The 15,818-nt window shown below is 41.8% G+C and overlaps 1 protein-coding gene across 8 annotated transcripts in view; it reads left to right on the plus strand.

Annotated features, from left to right (window-relative positions):
* The window catches only part of TJP2 (tight junction protein 2), a 178,538-nt gene that overhangs the window by 70,482 nt on the left and 92,238 nt on the right, over nucleotides 1–15,818 (plus strand). The window lies entirely within an intron of this gene.

The raw sequence follows: 15,818 nt of genomic DNA on the forward strand, positions 1-15,818 counted from the left end.
AAATTTTGACAGATGTGGAATGCTTTTTGTTACACTTTAACCTCTGTTTATAGGCCAGTCCATGGCTGGCTGGAATGGGGTTGGAATTTTTTTCATATGCTTGTTTTGTACTTCCTGTCTGTTGAAGCTGGTAGCCCCTACCTGGCTGGATTCCAGATACATGTGCAAACTGGAGTTTAGTGGCATGTGAATGGCACGCTCCAGAAGAGCAGAGAGTCATTCAGATCCTAGTTCTGCTGCCTTCTAATTGTGTGATCTTGGGCACATGTCTTTTTTTTTTTTTTTTTTTTTTTTTGGGCACATGTCTTAATGCTTCTGAGCCTCGGATTCTTCATCTGTAGAAAGGGAATGTCAACATGAAACTAAATGAGTTAATGCGCCCAGTAAGTACCAGGCTCATGCTAAGGCCTTTCTCAGTGTCTAGTTGTCCAAATGAGGACATTTAAGTCCTCATTTTCCACTGAATTAACAGGGCTGGATGTGGGTTTTGTTTACTGAAATGTTTTCTATGGAGCTCTTAAAGGTCCCGGCTGGGCAAGGTGGTTCACACCTATAATTCCAGTGCTTTGGAAACTAGAGGTGGGAGGATTGCTTGAGGCCAGGAGTTTGAAACCAGCCTGGGCAACATAGTGAGACCCTGTCTCTGTTTAGAAAATAATAATAATAATAATAATAACCTGCTGGGCATGGTGGTGTGCTCCTGTAGTCCTAACTACATGAGAAGCTGAGTGGGAGTATCACCTGAACCCAGGAATTTGAGGCTGCAGTGAGCTAAAGGTGCACCACTGCACTCCAGCCTGGGCAGCGGACTGAGACTTTGTCTCAGCAACAAAAAAAGCCCCAAACATGAGAAGACAGATGCCTGCTCAGACTCCAGAAATGGTTTTCCTTGGCTGGGCAAAGTGCCTGTAATTCCACACCTGTAATTCCAGCAATTTGGGAGGCCAAGGTGGACAGATGGCTTGAGCCCAAGAGTTTGAGACCAGCCTGGGCAACATGGCGAAACCCCATCTCTGCAAAAAATAAAAAAAATATTAGCCAGGTGTGGTGGTGCAGTAATTCCACCTACTTGGGAGCCTGAGGCACGAGAATCACTTGAATCCAGGAGGTGGAGTTTGCAGTGAGCTGAAATTGTGCCACTGCACTCCAGCCTTGCAATAGACTGCCTCAAAAAAAAAAAAAAAAAAAAAAAAAATTTGGTCTCCTAAAATCTTACTAGTTTTCTAGATAGGATCTGTTGATTATTCAAATAAATTGGAGGGGTGCTGTGGAGTATGGCAAAGAGAGATTGGAACTAGCATTGTTTGGTGGAGGAAAGGCTCTTTCTGACTCTAGCCCCTCCTCATAACATATCTCCCTTGTTCTGTATCCCCCCCCCCCCCCCCCCCCCCCCGCAACATCAATTTGATTGCCTGAGTCAATGCCTTGCTTCAGAGTTCTTTCATGTGTAAACACAAGCTTGGCTTTCTGGGACGAATTAGCCTTAGGCGAGCTTGAGTGAAGAGGATTTTCCCCAGGCATCCCACATGCCCTAGTTTCAGATCCAGCAAACATTCATTAAGGGCCTTTTATTTGCCAGGCAAGGGGCAAGGTGCTTTCACAGATATTGTTCCTCCTCAGGACAACTGCAAGAAGAAGGTATTATTAGCTCCCTTTTGCAAATAAAGAACCTGAGATTCAAAAATTTTAAATGATTTCCTTGTCATTTCTAATTATCAGCCTCTACCCATTCTGCCCTATTCTATCATTCTGGAGAGCACTATTTGCCTGGGGCTGGATTTTTGTTACTTTTTTTTTTTTTTGAAAGAAAGAAAGAAAAAAAGGAGTGAAGGAGAGGAAGAAAGGGGAAGAAAAAGAGGGAGAGAAAACGGGAATGTAGCTTTATTCTAAAAATGGGTATTAATAATGGCCAATCAATATTTTGTGTATTTAAGGTGGAGAATGTATATTTTGTGTATTTAAAATGGAGAGCTCTATAAATATTTATTGAATTTACTTGTTCTGGATCTGAGTTCAAGTCCTGGATATCCTTATTAATTTTCTGTCTTATTGAGTCTAAATCTCTTTATGAGTCTTATGTATCTGGGTGTTAGAATTGTTAGCTCTTATTGTTGCATTGATCCTTTTACCACTATATCTTTGTTGCTTTGAAATCTATTTTATCAGATGCAAGAATTGCAACTCCTGCTTTTTATTTATTTATTTATTTTTGCTCTCCATTTGGTTGGTAAATCTTTCTCCATCCCTTTGCTTTGAGTCTTTGTGTATCCTTGCATGTGAAATGGGTCTGGATGTAGCATACCTTTGGGTTTTGGCTGTATCTTTTGATTGGGGGATTTAGTCGATTGAAATTTAGGATTACTGCAATTTGATGTTAACTGGCTATTTTATCCATTCGTTGATGTAAATTCTTCTTTGTGTTGATGCTCTTTACTTTTTGGTATATTTTTAGAAAGGTTAATACTGGTTGTTCCTTTCTATGTATAATGCTTCTTTCAGAAGCTCTTGTAAAGCAGGCCTGGTGGTATTAAAATCTCTGAGTACTTGCTTGTTCATAAAAGATTTTATTTTTCCTTCAGTTGTGAAGCTTAGTTTGGCAGAATATGAAATTCTGGGCTGAAAGTTCTGTTCTTTAAGGATGTTGAATATTGGCCCCCACTCTCTTCTGGCTTGTAGGGTTTCTGCTGAGAGATCTGCTGTAAGTCTAATAGGCTTCCCTTTGTGGGTAACCTGACCTTTCTCTCTGGCTGCCCTTAGTATTTTCTCCTTTGTTTCAACCCTGGTGAATCTAACGATTATGTGCCTTGGGGTTGCTCTTCTTAAGGAATATCTTTGTGGTGTTCTCTGTATTACCTGGGGTTGAATATTGTGCTGCTTTGCTGGATTCAGAAAGTTTTCCTGAATAATATCCTGAAGGGTATTTTCCAGCTTGGATTCATTCTCTTCGTCATATTCAGGTACCCCTATCAAACATAAATTAGGTCTTTTCACATAGTCCTATATTTCTTGGAGACTTTGCTCATTCCTTTTTATCCCTTTTTCTCTATTCTTGTTTTCTCGCTTTATTTCATTAAGTAGGTCTTCGACCTCTGATATCCTTTCTTCTGCTTGATAATTCGGCTATTCAAACTTGTGCATATTTCGCTAAGTTTTTGTGTTGTGTTTTTCAACTCCATTAGTTCATTTCTATTCCTCTCTATATTGTCTATTCTTGTTAGCATTTCATCAAATCTTTTTTCAAAGTTCTTAGTTTCTTTTTTTTTTTTTCTTTTTTTGGGGTGGGAGGAAGGCAGGAAGGGAGGGAAGAAGGACGGTAGGGAGGAAGGAAGGGAGGAAGGAAGGAAGGAAGGAAGGAAGGAAGGAAGGAAGGAAGGAAGGAAAGGAGGAAGCGGGAGGGAGGGAGGGATGGAGGGAAGGGAAGGAAGGAAATCAAGCAATGAGAGAGACATTGCTGACCTGGATCTAGAGGTTTACAAGTTGATTTCTTTTTTTTTGAGAGAAGGAAAGAAAAAAAAAATAGTAAGTAAAGGAGAGGAAGAAAGAGAAAGAGAAAGAGGGAGAGTAAATGGAAATATTGCTTTATTTTGAAAAAAATTGGGTATTAATGATGGCCAATCAATGTTTCATTTAAGCTTATGGGTAGGTGTGATTTGGTATTGACAAGAATGTATATTTTGTGTATTTGAAGTGGAGAGCTCTATAAATATTTATTAAGTTTACTTGTTCCGGATCTGAGTTCAAGTCCTTGATATCCTTATTAATTTTCTGTCTCATTGAATCTAAGTCTCGTATCTGGGTGTTAGGATCGTTAGCTCTTGTTGTTGCATTGATCCTTTTACCACTATATCTTTGTTGCTTTGAAATCTATTTTATCCGATACGAGAATTGCAACTCCTGCTTTTTATTTATTTATTATTTATTTTTGCTCTCCATATGGTTGGTAAATCTTTCTCCATCCCTTTGAGTCTTTGTGCATCCTTGCATGTGAAACAGGTCTGGATGTAACATGCCATTGGGTTTTGGCTGTGTCTTTTGATTGGGGGATTTAGTCAATTTAAATTTAGGGTTACTGCCATTTGATGTTGACTGGCTGTTTTATCCATTCGTTGGTGTAAATTCTTCTTTATGTTGGTGCTCTTTACTTTTTGGTGTATTTTTAGAAAGGCTAATACTGGTTGTTTCTTTCTGTGTGTAATGCTTCTTTCAGAAGCTCTTGTAAAGCAGGCCTGGTGGTAATAAAATCTCTGAGTTCTTGCTTGTTCATAAAAGATTTTATTTTTCCTTCAGTTGTGAAGTTTAGTTTGGCTGGATATGAAATTCTGGGCTGAAGGTTCTGTTCTTTGAGAATGTTGAATATTGGCCCCCACTCTCTTCTGGCTTGTAGAGTTTCTGCTGAGAGATCTGCTGTAAATCTGATAGGCTTGCCTTTGTGGGTAACCTGACCTTTCTCTCTGGCTGCCCTTAGTATATTCTCCTTCGTTTCAACCCTGGTGAGTCTAACGATTATGTGCCTTGGGGTTGCTCTTCTTGAGGAATATCTTTGTTGTGTTCTCTGTATTACCTGGGGTTGAATGTTGACCTGCTTTGCTAGTTTAGGAAAATTTTCCTGAATAATATCCTGAAGGGTATTTTCCAGCTTGGATTCATTCTCTCCGTCGCATTCAGGTACACCTATCAAACGTAAATTTGGTCTTTTCACATAGTCCCACATTTCTTGGAGACTTTGCTCATTCCTTTTTATCCTTTTTTCTCTAATCTTTTCTTCACGTTTTATTTCATTAAGTTGGACTTTGACCTCTGATATCCCTTCTTCTTCTTGAACAATTCGAGTGTTTAAACCTGTGCATACTTCTCAGAGTTCCTGTATTGTATTCTTCAGTTCCATTAATTCACTCATACTCCTCTCTAAGTTGTCTATTCTCAATAGGATTTCATCAAACCTTTTTTCAAAGTTCCTAGTTTCTTTACGTTGGGCTACAACATGGTCTTTTAACTCACCGAAGTTTGTTATTATCCATTCCTTGAAGAGTGATTCTGTCATCAGGATGCGCTTGTTCTCCATCAAGCCTTGCTCCATTGTTGATGTGGAACTGTGATCATCTTTAGAGGGAGAGGCGTTCTGACTTTGACTATTCTCAGCTTTTTTACACTGGTTTCTTCCCGTCATTGTAAATTTATCCTCCTGTCTCTTTGAAATTACCAACTTTCAGATTAGGTCTCTTGAGTGGACGTCCAAGTTGTTAGTTCCCAGGGCCAGAGCAGCGGCGTTAAAACTGACGGTGCTTTTCTGCCCAGGATTCTCCTGTATGGCTTCTTTCTTGTGTCCGTAGTAGGCGACTCTGCCTTCCCAGGGCTCCAAACCTCCGTCAGAAGGGGAACCGGTTCCGTTTACTCTGCGCCGAGCGCTGCCGCGTAGAGGTGCCATTGCAGCCGCTGCGCCGGGCTCTAGTGTCCTGCTGGGGACCCGTGCGGGTCCTCCAAACCTGTTTACTCTGCTCTGAGAGCTGCCGCGCTGAGGTGCCGGCGGAACCGCTGTGCCGGCCACAAGAGTCACGCTGGCCACCCGTGTGTTTCCTCCACTGGGGGATCTTCTGCTCCGTGAGCGACCAGAATTTGTCTGAAAGTGTGGCGTCCTCTAGTTCTCTGCGCCTTTCCTGAGAGCTGCAATCCCGGGATGTTAGCGATCGGCCATCTTGGATCATTCTCCTCAAAGTTCTTAGTTTCTTTACATTGGGTTAGAACAAGTGATTTTAACTCACAGAAGTTTCTTTATCATCCACCTTCTGAAGCCTCCTTCTGATAATGGCACAGAATCCTTTTCCATCAGGGCTTGTTCAGTTGCTGATGAGGAACTGTAATCCCCTGTAGAGGGAGAGGGGTTCTGATTTTGGGTATTCTCAGCCTTTTTAGGCTGGTTTCTTCCCTTTGTTATAAATTTATCCATCTGTCATCTTTACAATTACTGCCTTTCTAGTTGGGTTTCTGAGTGGATGCCCAGTTTATTGATTCCCAGCGCTGGAATTCAAGCAACCCACTGCGCCGGCCAAAACAGCAGCGATAAGACTGATGGTGCTCTTCTGCCCGGGAATCTCCTCCCGTTTACTCTGCACCAAGAGCTTCCACGCTGAGGCGCCGGCAAAACCGCTGCGCCGGCCACAAGAGTCGCACTGGCGACCCGTGTGGCCCCTACACTGGGAATCTTCTGGTCCATGAGTGATGAAAATTCGTCTGAAAGTGTGGCATCCTCTTGTTCTCTGTGCTTTCACTGGGAGCTACAATCCCAAACTGTTAGTGATCAGCTATCTTGGATCCTCTCTGGATTTTTGCTACTTTAAGGGGCTTTGATTATCACCTTTCTGACTTGGCAAAATAATCTTTGCCTTCAGAAATAATGCTAAGACTTTAGGAGCCCGAGGCAGGAGGATCGCTTAAACTCAGGAGTTCAAGATCTGCATGGGCAATGTAGCAAGACCTTGTCTCTATTAAAAAAAAAAAAGAAGAAGAAGAAGAAGGCCAAGCCTGGTGGTTCACACCTATAATCATAGCACTTTGGGAGGCCAAGGCAGGAGAATCCCTTGAGCCCAGGAGTTCAAGACTAACCTGGGCTATATAAGCCTGTCTCTATCTCTTTCAATTTTAAAATTATGTAAAAAATTAATAATGAATAAAAAGATGATAATAGTCTGGTGAAGCAGTTCATTTCTCAGATATGGAATCTCGTTAGGCAATTTAGATATCTTGAAGTTATCACTGACTCACCTCATCATATAGGCTTAGAAAAGTGAGTTGAGGCTGGGTGTGGTGGCTCATACCTGTAATCCTAGCACTTTGGGAGGCTGAGTCGGGTGGATCACCTGAGGTCAGGAGTTCGAGACCAGTCTGGCCAACATAGTGAACTGTCTCAACTAAAAATACAAAAATTAGCTTGGCGTGGTGTCAGGTGCCTGTAATCCCAGCTACTCCGGAGGCTGAGGCAAGAGAATTGCTTGCACCGGGCGGCAGAGGTTGCAGTGAGCCGAGATTGCACCACTGCATTCCAGCCTGGGTGACAGAGTAAGGCTTCATCTCAAAAAAAAAAAAAAAGTGAAACTCCATCTCAGAAAAAAAGAAAAGTGAGTTGAAGGTGAAACCTCAAAACTTTTACTTCTGTGCACCTGGGAGCCCCTCTGTAGTTTCTTTCCCTCTTCCCTAGGGGCTCCTCAGTTTACAGGAATTCTCAGGGGAATCACTTTAGCAGCTAAACTTCCATACTCAGATAGACAGACCTAGAGCTGCAGCACATCGGCACCAGCTGGAGGGTGTGTTAAAACATGGATTCCTGGGCCCCACCCCCAGGGTTTCTGCTTCAGGCAATCTGGGATGAGGCCCAGGAATTTGCATGTCTGGTTTCCACACCAGACTTTGAGAGTATTTTTAATGGCCAGTTTAGAGCATGAGCTTGTTTACAGATGGTATGTGTGGCCACTTTCTCTATCTGTGGTGAAGGGCTCCTTTCCTCAAATATTTAATGAGCATCTCACACTGCACTGCTGAGGGAAATTTAGAGGAATATTAACCTCGTCCCTGGTAGATTTTGGAGCCTAATTTGGAATCAGTAAATTGCATTGCTGTGTGTAAAGTACGGCCCTCACCCCCTTAAGTGGATACGGCAGAAGGCCTGAAGCAGTGACTTAGTCAGGGCAGGTTTCCTGGGGCAGGTTATATTTGAAAGGAAACCTGAGAATTAAAAAGTTATTAGCTGTGTGAGCATACAGGGGAAGAGAAACTCAGGGAGCAGAGCCTGTACCGTAAACGGTCTGGAGATGCTGCACTAGGTGAGAAGAAAAGATTTGTGTTTGTCCCGAGAATTCCACTGTGATTCAGATATGTAAACCAAAAAGTATCAAAGACAAGTCTCAATCAACTTAGAGAGTTTGGCCAGGCAGGGTGGCTCACCCCTGTAATCCTAGCACTTTGGGAGGCTGAGGCCGGCAGATTGCTTGAGGCCAGGAGTTTGAGACCAGCCTGGCCAACATGGCAAAACCCCATCTCTACTAAAATACAAAAGTTAGGCCAGGTGCGGTGGCTCATGCCTGTAATCTTAGCACTTTGGGAGGTTGAGGCGGGCAGATCACCTGAGGTTGGGAGTTCGAGACCAGCCTGACCAACATAAAGAAACCCCATTCCTACTGAAAATACAACATTAGCCAGGCGTGGTGGCACAGGCCTGTAATCCCAACTACTAGGGAGGCCGAGGCAGGAGAATCACTTGAACCTGGGAGGCAGAGGAGGTAGCAGTGAACTGAGATGGTGCCATTGCACTCTAGCCTGAGCAACAAGAGCGAAACTCTGTCTCAAAAAAAAAAAAAATTAGCTGGGCATAGTGATGTATACCTGTAATCCAGCTTCTTGGAAGGCTGAGGCACCAGAATTGCTTGAACCTGGGAGGCAGAGGTTGCGGTGAGCTGAGATTGCCACTGGACTCCAGCCTGGGTGACAGAGTGAGACTCCATCTCAAAAACAATTTAGAAAGTTTATTTTGCCAAGGTTACAGGATATGCCCAACATGGCATGATGACATGTGCCCAACATGGTAAGAGTATAGCTTGCTTTTATAAATTTTAGGGAGACATAATACATCAATCAATGCATGTAAGATTTACTACATTGTTTCCATCTGGCAGAGCAGGACAACTCAAAAGGGGTGGAGAGGCTGCCAAGTCATAGGCACTCTACTCTAGGGGTACTTAAGGGCTGCCAGGTCATAAGTACTGCTACTTTAAAGCCTCCAAGTAGCAGGCTTTAGAGAATAAATAGTAAATGTTTCTTATCAGACTTAAGGTCTGTGTTGGTGTTAATATTGGAGGGGTATGATGAGGCATGTCCAACCCCCACTTCCCCTCATGGCCCGAACCAGTCTTTGAGGTTAAATTTTAGGGTGCCCTCGCCGAGCACAAAGTCCATTCAGATGATTACAGAGGGCCTTCAAATTTTATTTTTGGTTTATAGATATGAAATGAAGATGCAACTGTATGGTGATAATGATGACATGTGGGTGCTTACTATGTAGTTGGCACTGTGCTAAACATATTATTTGCATCATCTTATTTAATTCTGATACTCATCCAATGGGGTAGAGGTCCAACTCTAATCCCCATTTTTAGTAGTTTGCTGAAGCCACAGTAACAAAGCACCATAAACTGGGTGGCTTAAACAGAAATTAACAGAAATTATTGTCTCATGGTTCTAGACGCTAGAAGTCTGAACTCAAGGTGTCTGCTGAGTTGATTTCTTTTCTTTTCTTTTCTCACTCTGTCACTCAGGCTGGATTACAGTGGCTTGATCTTGGCTCATTGCAACCTTCACCTCCCAGGTTCAAGTGATTCTCCTGCCTCAGCCTCCTGAATAGCTGGAATTACAGGCATACACTACCATGCCTAGCTAATTTTTGTATTTTTAGTGGAGATGGGTTTCCCCATTTTGGCCAGGCTAGTCTCGAACTCCTGACCTCATGTGATCCATCTGCCTCGGCCTCCCAAAGTGCTGGGATTACAGGCGTCAGCTACCACACCTGGTCCTTATTCTTTCTTACTTTCTAATGCCTTAAAGTTAAACATGTTTTCGAAACAGAAATTAGAGTGTGTGCTTCTTTACTCATGAACCAACAAGACAGAGTGCTGGTTATCTGGCCTATCCTTGGGAATCTGCAATGTGTGGACATTTTAAGCATAGCATATAGATGAGTAATACTCAAGCCAGGTTCTGAAACATTAATTATACTCCTGCATGTTTAAAAGAATACAGAACCAAACAATTAAAAGCTGACCCAGAGCCAGGCGCGATGGCTGGCCGGGCGCGGTGATTCACTCCTGTAATCCCAGCACTTTGGGAAGGTGAGGCGGTGAGGTCAAGAACTCCAAAGGTTAGGAGTTCCAGGCCAGCCTGAACAACGTGGCAAAACCCCATCTCTACTAAAAAACAGAAACAAAATGGTCGTGATGGTGCCGTACCTGTAATCCCAGCTACTCGGGAAGCTTGAGGCAGAAGAATCACTTGAACCCGGGAGGCGGAAGTTACAGTGAGCCGAGATTGCACCACAGCACTCCAGCCTGGGGGACAGAGCAAGACTCTGTCTCAAAAAAAAAAAGAAAGCTGACCCAGAGCCCTAGATCCCTTAACTTTTCACAGCCAAATTTCTTAAAAGGTTTATCTGTGCTTTTTGTTCCTTTTCCTCACTATCACCTGCCCTTCTGACACTTTCTCCTCTACCTATGCCAGACACTTAGAGGCCCAGTAAGTGGTTTTAGGTGTCCTGTGGGCTGGGCACAGCACTAAATAAAACCTCTTCCCTTAGGAGGAACTGTAGTCTACTTGGCAATCACCAGTCTCGTTACTGTTTAAGGAAGATTATTATTATTATTTCAAGTCTTACTCTGTTCCTTAGGCTGGAGTGCAGTGGCATGATCATAGCTCACTGCAGCCTCAAGCAGTCCTCTTACTTCAGCCTCCCAAAGTGTTGGGATTATAGGTGTGAGCCACTGCACTGGGCTGGAAGCTGATCTTATGATTCCCATTTCATCTTATAAAATTGAGATGAAGAATTTGTGTCTAGTTCTGGCTGGAATAGGGGGTAGGTGGGGGCATTACTGAAGCTCTGATTTTGGTTCTTCACTCACATCAGTTGAATGGTTGATGACAGAACTTTTCAGTTCAGTCGAAATTTTTATTCATTTGAGGTAATCTGTGTAGTAAAATTAGGCAATCCCCTTGGGCAAGATTCACCACCCACTGCCGTCAAAATTATTTTTGAAAAAAGTAGGCTAGGCACAGTGGTTTATGCCTGTGTTATAAGCAAAATTGTGATGCTACAAAAGAAACAGCACTTGAAGATAAATCCTCTCAGCAAGACAGTTTACTTCTTTCTATAGAAGGGTGTAGCAATGGTGGCCACATGCTTGGACAAGGTGGGGAAGGGGTACTAATGCCTGACGAAGGTCACCCCTACTGCTGTGTAGTTCCCCTATAGGCTAGGGTTAGACTGCACAAGCTAGACTAATCCTGATTGGCTATTTTAAATAGAGCAGCAGGGTTCTGAGCTGCAGTGGCAGGGTGGATGTTTTGGCGGAAGGGTGGTTATGGGTGGGTCAGAGCAGGTAGCCAGCGGTGACCTAGGTCAAAGAAGATGATGGGAGCGGGTGACTGGAGCAGGTGACCGGGATGAGTCAGGATGGAGCTGGGGTCTGGGGGAACAGATGTGAACTACTGATTAGAACTGTTAAGATTGTTTACTGGAATTTCAAGGAAGTTAAACTTTAAAATAGAGAATTAAAGAATAAGAGAGCTGACCATACTGACATACTGATTCTTTGAAGAGAAACTTGAGGTTCACTATAACACCTGTAATCTGAACACTTTCAGAGGCCAAGGTGGGTAGATAGCTTGAGCTCAGAAGTTCAAGACCAACCTGGGCAACATGGCGAAACCCTGTCTGTACAAAAAACACGAAAAAATAAATATCTGAGTGTGGTGGCAGGTGCCTGTAGTCCCTGCTACTTGGGGGTGGTGAGGCAGGAGGATCACTTTAGCCTAGGAGGTCCAGGTTGTAGTGAACCTAGATTACACCTCCGTACTCCAGTCTGGGTGACAAAGTGAGACCCTGTCTCCAAAAACAAAAACCAAAAAAAGTGATGTTTGAAAAAATATACACAATTTTTATTATAATTATTGCTGTTTGATATTATTTAAAATATAATTATTGATATTCAAGTAATCAAAATATTTATGCATATATAAAATTATTTTGACTTCACATCTTAAGACTGGTTACTTAAAATAATTAACTCTGTCAATACACTTTGAAGGAGGCTTTGTAAATGGTTAAAGTTAAATTTGTCTCTTCTGATAGCTGTAACTCAGCAGAATAAATATGGCAGTAAAGAAGGATGGTTTCCCAAGACTTAGAACAAGAAATCAAAATAATGTAGTAACTGAAGGATGATTCAAGCAAAGGCAGAACTTAATCAAAAGGAAAAGCTATGTAAAAAATAAAGTGTCATTGGGAATAATAGCCAGGATTGGCTCTGGAAAAAATAAGTAGAAAAACACTCTGCTTATGTGATTTGGTGTTTACAATGTAAATCTGAAAGACATCTGAATCTCTTGGAAATAAACCTGATTGTTTAAAAACTTAGATCATGTCTCAGTGAGAGACCTCAACAAACAAAACACAAACAAAAACTTAGATCATGACATTGGAGGTAGGAAAAGCTGAAAGCCCCATACATTCCTGATATTAAATGAAAGATTTCACTTTTGTGTTTAATCTGACCCTTGCATCCTACATTAGCAAATAATTGGATGTACCTTTGATAAACCTGATTTTATTCATTATGACTGCCCACCCTACTTGCTTTCCTTCACTACTCTAGGAGTCTGGGAAAGTTTAGCTGCATGTATTCCTGGGTACCAGCAAACTCTCCCAGAGATCATGGGACAGAAAGGCTCAGAAACCAAAGCCAGGTGTTAAAATCACTCGATTCACTCAACTTGGAAACATAGTGAGAAGCAAGGGGAAAGAGATCATGTATTAGTCAATTTTTATACTGCTGATAAAGACATAATCAACAAGACTGGGCAATTTACAAAAGAAAGAGGCTTAATTGGACTTACAGTTCCACATGGCTGGGGAGGCCTCACAATCATGGCAGAAGGTAAAAGGCAAGTCTCACATAGCAGCAGACAAGAGTACTGCGCTTGTGCAGGGAAACTCCCTTTTTTAAAACCATCAGATCTCAGCTGGGCATGGTGGCTCACACCTGTAATCCCAGCACTATGGGAGGCCGAGAAGGGCAGATCATGAGGTCAGGAGGTTGAGACCAGCCTGGCCAACATAGTAAAAACCTGTCTCTACTAAAAATACAAAAAATTAGCTGGACATGGTGGCAGGCACTTGTAATCCCAGCTATTCGGGAGGCTAAGGCAGGAGAATCACTTGAACCCAGGAGGCAGAGGTTGTAGTGAGCCAAGATCATGCCATTGCACTCCAGTGAGATATGTCAACAATAAACAGAATAGAATCATTGAGACTCTGTCTCAAAAAAAAAAAAAAAAAACAGAAAACCATCAGATCAGGAGAACAGCATGGGAGGGACCTGCCCTCTTGATTCAATTACCTCCCACTAGGTCCCTCCCATAATAGGTGGAAATTCAAGATTTGGGTGGGGACACAGCCAAAACATATCATGGAGACTAATATAGGTGGGTGAGAGATCCAAGATCCACACTTCTAAAACGCTGTGCTTGCAGTGTCAGCTTTCCTTGCTGATGGTGTGGTCACAAAAACCTAAATTAAGGTTGAACAAGGCCTTGACAGATGGAAAGTATTTGAAGTCAGCTCGCTCTGCTGGAGGGATGCAAGGCAATATGCCTGGCCAATAGCTGTAGTTCATCAGTGATCTGTGTTTTTGTTTTTTGACATAGAGTCTCACTTCTGTCTCCCAGGCTGGGGTGCAGTGGCACTATCTTGGCTCACTGCAACTTCCGCCTCCTGGGTTCAAACGATTCACTCGGCTAATTTTTTTTTTTCAGTAGAGACAGGGTTTCACCATTTTGGCCAGGCTGGTCTGGAACTCCTGACTTCATCTGTCTTGGCCTCCCAAAGTGCTGGGATTACAGGCATGAGCCACCATGCCCCACTAGTGATCTGTATTTTATCTATATTTTGGGGCAGAGTATATGTGGGGCGAGAACTGAACATGATGGATGTCACTGATGGGTGATCAATTTAGGAATGGCATAGCTGTCAATCTTGAGGTAACACGAGCTGTGCGCTATTATGTATTATTAATATTTATGAAGTGTTATTAACAATGCAAATCATAATCTAGAAAAATATTTTATATATAATTATATAATTATTTAAACAGTATACAATTGACTGGGTACAGCGGCTCAGGCCTGTAATCCCAGCACTTTGGGAGGCCGAGGTGGGTGGATCACCTGAGGTCAAGAATTCAAGACCAGCCTGGCCAATGTGGTAGAACCCTGTCTGTACTAAAAAATACAAAATTAGCGGGGGTGTGGTGGCACATGCCTATAATTTCAGCTACTTGGGAGGCTGAGGCAGGAGAATCGCTTGAACCCAGGAGGCAGAGCTTGCAATGAACCAACATCACGTCATTGTACTCCTGTCTGCTTGACAAGACCAAAAATTCTACCTCAAAAAAAAAAGTTTTAAAAAGTATATAATTATATAACTTATACCTTATAAAATTGTATTATAATTTTATATATTATATATAATGTATTCACAGTATATATGAACATATATGATTTATATATTATAAAATATATGATTTTATATTATATATTATATATAAAATACAATTATAAATATTTATTAAATTCATTATTTTTATTTACTTATTTATTTTGAGATGAAGTCTTACTCTGTTGCCCAGGCTGGAGTACAATGGCATAATCTTGGCTCACTGCAACCTCCACCTCCTGGGTTCAAGTGATTCTCCTGCCTCAGCCTCCTGAGTAGCTGGGACTACAGGTGTGCACCATCATGCCCAGCTAATTTTTTTTTTTTTTTTTTTTTTAAGTAGAGATGGGGTTTCACTCTGTTGGCCAGGCTGTTCTTGAACTCCTGACCTCGTGATCTGCCCACCTCGGCCTCCCAAAGTGCTGGGATTACAGGTGTGAGCCACCGTGCACAGCCTTAAATTCACTATTCTATTAAGTAAATCTTATAAGATTTAACATTTATTTTATTCTCCATTCCTTTGTATTTATAAGTAAAACTCTCATTTGTTTCATTCTTTTAATCCATATTTAACACACGAATATTCTATTCTGTTTATTGTTGACATATCTCACAGGTTATTATCTTATAGGTCTTACAACTTACTGTCTACACTTAACACATCATATGAATTCTGCATGAGTCTGACAAGCTACTTATTTCCTCATTATCTATGATAAATACATCTCAGGAGTTTCATTCATCTGATTTTTAAATTGTCCTCTATACTAGTTTGAAAGAGAACTTTATAAAAGGTATTTATTCAGCCAATTATGGTATATTCATACAAATGGAATATTATGTAGTTAGATAAAATGACGATGTAGATTTATTTCATGAAACATGTAGTCAAACTATATTCTTATGTAGAAATAGGTTGCAAAAGAGCATATCTGGTATACAACAAGTGTATATTCCAGGTATCTAAGTTGTGTACAATATGTACCTACTTATCTGTGCAGAGAGATCCCTGGAAAGGTACTCCATAGTTGGCTCTGGATGGTGACATTTTAGTTGCACTTGACCACTTTTTGATGATCTGCTTGTATAGTTTGAGTGAATGAACAACGATCACTTACATTAAAAATTGAAATCCAAATATGTGTGTGTTTGTACAAACATATATGCAGACAACATAAAAAGAATTGTGAGACCAGACCCTTTTCTTTTGAAAAGTGTAGACAACATTTTGCAAATAATAATTATTTTTTAAAAAGTATCTTTATTTTAAAACATTTTTAGCTAGGTATGGTGGCTCAGGCCTATAATCCCAGCACTTTGCGAGGACAAGGCAAGGATTGCTTCAGTTCAGGAATTCAAGACCAGCCTGGGCAACATGGCAAACTCCATCTGTACCCAAAATACAAAAATTAGCTGGGTGTGGTAGTGCATGCCTATGTTCCCAGCTGCTTGAGAGGCTGAGGTAGGAGGATCACTTGAGCCTTGGAGGTGGAGGCTGCAGTGACCCGAGATTGTGCCATTGTACACCAGCCTGGACGAGACAGGGAGATCCTGTCTCAATAAATACATAGAT

This window comes from Callithrix jacchus, chromosome 1, assembly GCF_049354715.1.
Source record: "Callithrix jacchus isolate 240 chromosome 1, calJac240_pri, whole genome shotgun sequence".
Taxonomy (NCBI): Eukaryota; Metazoa; Chordata; class Mammalia; order Primates; family Cebidae; genus Callithrix; species Callithrix jacchus.